Genomic DNA, 6,000 nt, shown 5'->3' with positions numbered 1-6,000 from the left:
CAATGTGAACTAGGACAGGTGCTTGTCGGCAGATAATTTCATATTTCCAAATCTTCCAATCACCGCAAACTGGCAGCATGCATTTGTGTGCAGAGTACTTTGTAGTTATTCACTTTTGGGAGACACCCCTTCGTGCAGAGCTCTGCACATATATGTTGGCATGTGCCAAAGCACTGGTGGCACAATGACTGCAGAGGTTGATTTTCGCGTAGCGATTGGATGCTGCTTGATATGCTGGAAACCGGTACCGACCGACCGATGCCTGACGGTTGCTACTAAGTTTTCGAGTGCATTTAGTTTTCCACACTCCACTCCCGATAAATGAGGAAAATTTGTGTGTGAATGGGTTTCAAGTCGGGAATGATCGTCTGGTTGAAATAAATTTAAAGAGGGACTATTGAAATATTGTTTTTTACTGTGACGTCCATAAATATTCCATAACAAATGGTTATCTTGTTGAAAAGTTTATCTTCTTTCTGTGTAATATTCCTTAATGATGACACCCGAATGTTTTATTCTTTTTCCATAAACTTACTTGAACAAAACGCTTTACCGACATTTGAAAACTGCTTCAACAAGTACCCTCCATTGACCCAATTTCTTTCCAATAAAACTCATCCCAAATTAAGAAACCATCGCCGAAAGTCCGGAACGGCTCTTCGCAAAACACTTTCCCATCCAAGAATGGGACTGACTGGTCCGCGTCAGCAGAGGCGCAAAAATTGCGGGATGAAATCCTTTTAAAGCATTCCCCACTTAAGGCTAATATCCGGCCCGGAAAACCAAAAATCACCCTCCGAACCAGCTGGTGGTGGTGGGTAGGGACGGGGTGCTCCCGAAAATAGAAGAAATTGAAACTTCAAACCGGGCTGTGTGTGTTTCTTTTTCCGTGATTAATTTGGGTCAGATCAGGGCCTTTTACCCATTCTTGGTTGAATAGGAAAAAAAGGATGCTTGCCTCTGTCGAGGGTGCTTTTTTCTTCTACTACCTGTGGCAACTGTGTAAAACTGTGAAGAACATATCCCTTCTAGTAACGAATATACACATACAGGGCGATGGGTTCTGGCGATTTTCACTTAGTTTTTCCGAAGTTTACTGGAAGGGGCGGAGGTTTCGGATCGAGATAAGGGTTTTTCACTTTTTTTTCTCTCCAAACGAACCCATCAACGTTGGGCTGCGGTTTTCCTGATTTCTGCTTTTCAACAAGCAAAAATTCGGATCATAGAAATAAAGCTAGACGTCACTGAACGAGCCAAGTTGGGTTGGGGAAGTGTTGAAAATTGTTGAAACACACGTTTGGATCGTTGTGCTGCACACATACATAGCATGCTTCAAACACACATACAATTAGTCATAAGAGTCTTACATTGATTATTCGTTTTGGGATTGGATGTTGCCTTGCAATAATCCTCTGGGTTATGCAAAAAGCAACAATATTTACACTTCAGGACTACTTTTCACCGGTTGGCTTCAAGTATTTTCCAGCTTCCGGTGGTGGTACATATAAGCAAGAAGGAAATGTTTGTAATTTTTGACTACGTGGCAGCAAAACAGAGACGTGTTTATTCGCTTGCCCATGGACCTTCTACTCATGTTGCCATTTTGAACCGTGTCTCGGTCCATGGTGCATGGCATACATTAAGGGGTTCTCGAACCCAGGAACAAAGAAAAGCCAATGGCGGGGAGATTCAATTTCCCAGAATTCCCACCGCAGGCGATGGCGAGGTCGTAAAAAAACCCCAAGACAAGTACGTGTTAGGAGACCGCTCTGTGGCGGTGAGAAAAACCTTAAAAGCCTAAATTTATTCCTGAAGAGGAATTGAAAATAATGGCCAATGTTTTAGAAGTAATTATAGCGATGATCTTTCCCAGATGGGACTTTAGTCTTCGAACATACCACAGAAACCATCCAAGTTTTAAATGTCAGAAAATTACTGACACAATTTGTTGAACAAGCTTCCACCATCATCATCAAAAGGCTGCCCCGATAATTCTCTGCTCGTCAAATTTTCCGCACCCTCATCCTGCATGGCAGACAATCCTTTATTCTCGTGCTTGTTTTGCTTGCAGGCACTTTTCTGTGTGCTTTGTAATGTTTCATCTTTCAATCCTTTTTCCACATCCTCGGTTTCCAAAATTAGGTACATGTTATATTCCGAGCCTGTTTGCCTGCCGGCGGGAGCAGGATCGGAACGTCGAAAGCCACATCCTCACACTCCCCCACCCGTTTGCTCCCCATCCGCCGCACCCCTCTTACAAAGGAATGTATTTACCTTTACATTATTACCATTATCATGTAAAACCACACCGGGTGCCACCTCCACCCCGGTTTTCCGCTTTCCACTAGCTCTGTCGCCGCTGGGGTGGCAGGCAGGAATTCAAAAATTTTAATCTTTTGTTGTGAACAAACCCGACTCTCTGACTCCGGTCGGTAGACCATTTGCGTTTCCTGCGTTGCTTCTTGTAGCTGTACAGCTCCCCCGAGGCACAGCAGCAGCGGTTGTTCGGCCCTGAAATATGGAGTGAAAAGGAAGGGTTTGGTAGAAAATTACGACAACCAGACGATACCGTATTACACTCTCCGTGTACCTATATGGTGACGGCAGATGCCTTCCGGTGTGGTACTAGTTTCGTATATTTCGTCGATGAATGGCTTGAGTATGATGGGTTGTTTGCGAACATGCGGGGGAATCGGAATCCATCTAATGAATGATGTGACGAAATTTTCGGCTACAACTGAGTTTTGATCGATTGTGGCGGGGGGTTTGGAATGCTCGAGGTTGATTGATGGACGGGCCTAGCGAAACGAAACTTAATATGATTAGTATAAAATGTTGTTGCATTTCTTAAATTACGTTTGTGATTAAAGCTTTAAAACATTTTCCAGAAAATTTTATTACGAAGACTTTCCTCGATAGTCTTTTTCTGGAATACTTATTTTTTAAGACTTCATGTGGAATATTTTCTATAGAAGACTTCCAGTGGACTTCCTGTAAGTCTTCCTACCTAAGACTGCCTGCTGAAGACTTTCTGCTGAAGACTTCCTGTGGAATACTTCTTTTGGAGATGCCCTGTGGAAGACTCTCTGTGTAAAACTTTTTGTGGAAGGCTTCGTCATCGCCTGTGGAAGACTTTCTGAGGAAGACTTTCTAAGGAAGACTTTCTGAGGAAGACCTCCTGAGGAAGACCTCCTGAGGAAGACCTCCTGAGGAAGACCTCCTGAGGAAGACTTCCTGAGAAAGACTTCCTGAGAAAGACTTCCTGAGAAAGACTTCCTGAGGAATACTTTCTGAGGAAGACCTCCTGAGGGAGACTTCCTGTGGAAGACCTCCTGAGGGAGACTTCCTGTGGAAGATCTCCTGAGGGAGACTTCCTGTGGAAGATCTCCTGAGGGAGACTTCCTGTGGAAGATCTCCTGAGGGAGACTTCCTGTGGAAGATCTCCTGGAGACTTCCTGTGGAAGATCTCCTGAAGCAGACTTCCTGCGGAAGATCTCCTGAGGAGACTTCCTGGGAGACTCCTGAGGAGACTTCCGTTGAAGACCTCCTGAGGAGACTGTGGAAGACTCCTGAGGGAGACTTCCTGTGGAAGGCTCTGAGGAGACTCTGTGAAGACCTCCGAGGGAGACTTCCTGTGAAGACTCTGAGGGAGACTTCCTGTGGAAGACCTCCTGAGGTAGACTTCCTGTGGAAGACCTCCTGAGGGAGACTTCCTGTGGAAGACCTCCTGAGGGAGACTTTCTGTCGAAGACTTCCTGAGGAAGACCTCCCGAGGAAGAGTAAACTTCTTGGGAACGACATCCTGAGGAAGTCTTTCTGATGAAGACTATCTGAAGCTGACCTCCCGAGGAAGACCTCCCGAGGAAAACTTCCTGTGGAAGACTTCCTGGAGGACTCTCTGAAAGACCTCCTGAGGAAGACTTCCTGAGGAAGACTTCCTGAGAAAGACTTCCTGAGAAAGACTTCCTGAGGAAGACCTCATGAGGAAGACTTCCTGAGAAAGACTTCCTGAGAAAGACTTCCTGAGGAAGACTTCCCGAGGAAAACTTCCCGAGGAACACTTCCTGAGGAAGACTTCTTGAGGAAGACTTCTTGAGGAACACTTCCTGAGGAAGACTTCCTAATGAAGACCTCCCGAGGAAAACTTCCTGTGAAAGACTTCCTGTGGTAGACTTCCTGTGGAGGACTTCCTGAGAAAGACTTCCTGAGGGAGAATTCATGTGGAAGACTTTCTGAGGAAGACTACCTTAGAAAGACTTTCTGAGAAAGACTTCATGAGAAAGACTTTCTGAGAAAGACTTTCTAAGAAAGATTTTCTGAGAAAGACTTCCTGAGAAAGACCTCCTGAGGAAGACTTCCTGAGGAAGACTTCCTGCGGTAAACTTCTTGGGAAAGACATCCTGAGGAAGTCTTTCTGATGAAGACTATCTGAGGAAGACCTCCCGAGGAAGACTTTCTGAGGAAGACCTCCCGAGGAAAACTTCCTGTGGAGGACTTTCTGTGGAAGACTTCCTGAGGAAGACCTCCTGAGGAAGACTTCTTGAGGAAGACCTCCTGAGGAAGACTTCCTGTAGAAGACTTGCTGAGGAAGACCTCCTGAGGAAGTCTTTCTGAGAAAGACTTCCTGAGAAAGACTTCCTGAGGAAGACTTCCTGAGGAAGACTTCCTGAGGAAAACTTCCTGAGGAAGACTTCTTGAGGAACACTTCCTGAGGAAGACTTCCTGGGGAAGACTTTCTGAGGAAGACTCACGAAGAAAACTTCCTGTGGAAGACTTCCTGTGGAGGACTTCCTGAGAAAGACTTCCTGTGGAAGACTTCCTGAGGAGAATTCATCTGGAAGACCTCCCAAGGAAGACTTTCTGAGGAAGATCTCCTGAGGAAGACTTCCCGATGAAGACGTCCTGAGGAAGGCTGCCTGAGGACGACATGTTTAGGAAGACTTCCTAAGGAAGACCTGAGGAAAACTTCCTGTGGAAGACTTCCTGAGGGAGAATTCATGTGGAAGACTTTCTGAGGAAGACCTCCCAAGGAAGACTTTTTGAGGAAGACTTCCTTAGAAAGACTTTCTGAGAAAGACTTCCTGAGAAAGACTTTCTAAGAAAGACTTTCTGAGAAAGACTTCCTGAGCAAGACCTCCTGAGGAAGACTTCATGAGGAAGACCTCCTGAGGAAGACTTCCCGAGGAAGACTTCCCGAGGATGACCTCCTGAGGAAAAACTCTCGAGGAAAACTTCCGGTGGAAGACTTCTTGTGGAGGACTTTCTGAGGAAGACTTGCTGTGGAAGACTTTCTGAGGGAGAGTTCATGTGGAAGACTTCCTGTGGAAAAAGTCCTGAAGAAGACTCTCTGTAGAAGACTTCCTAATGAAGATTCCTTTAGTGAGACTTCCTAAGGAAGACTTTCTAAGCAAGACTTCTTAAGCAAGACTTCCTAAGCAAGACTTCTTAAACAAGACTTCCTGTGAATTACTTCCTGAGCAAAACTTCTTGAGAAAATCTTCCTGAGGAAGACTTCCTGAGGCAGACTGTGGAAGACGTCCTAAGAAAGACGTTCTGATGAAGACTTCCTGTAGGAGACCTCCTGAGGCAGACTTCCTGAGGACGACCTTCTGAGGTAGACGTTCTGAGGACGACCTGTCTTGGAACACTTCCCGAGGAAGACCTCCTGAAGAAAACTTCCTGTGTAGGACTTCCTGAGAAAGACTTCCTGTGGAAGACTTCCTTTGAAAGATTTCCTGAGGAAGACTTCCTGTGGAAGACTTCCTGAGGAAAAGTAACTGTGGAAGACTTTCTGTGGAAGATTTCCCGAGGCAAATTTCCTGTGGAAGACTTCTTGTGAAAGACTTCCTGAGGAAGACTTCCTATGGTCATGGAAGACTTCCTGTGAAAGATTTCGTTTGAAAGACTTCCTGTTGCAGACTTCCTTCGGACGACTTCCTAGGGAAGACTTTCTTTTGATAACTTCCTGTGAAGACTTCCTTCGGACGACTTCTTGTGGAA

The 6,000-nt window shown here is 45.5% G+C and overlaps 1 protein-coding gene across 2 annotated transcripts in view; it reads left to right on the top strand.

The window, feature by feature from the left end:
- LOC134203692 (polypyrimidine tract-binding protein 1) overlaps positions 1-6,000 on the top strand; it is a 723,317-nt gene that overhangs the window by 505,343 nt on the left and 211,974 nt on the right. The window lies entirely within an intron of this gene.

Source organism: Armigeres subalbatus, chromosome 1 (assembly GCF_024139115.2).
Source record: "Armigeres subalbatus isolate Guangzhou_Male chromosome 1, GZ_Asu_2, whole genome shotgun sequence".
NCBI classification, from domain to species: Eukaryota; Metazoa; Arthropoda; class Insecta; order Diptera; family Culicidae; genus Armigeres; species Armigeres subalbatus.
This window is presented reverse-complemented; position numbering and strand designations above follow the sequence as displayed.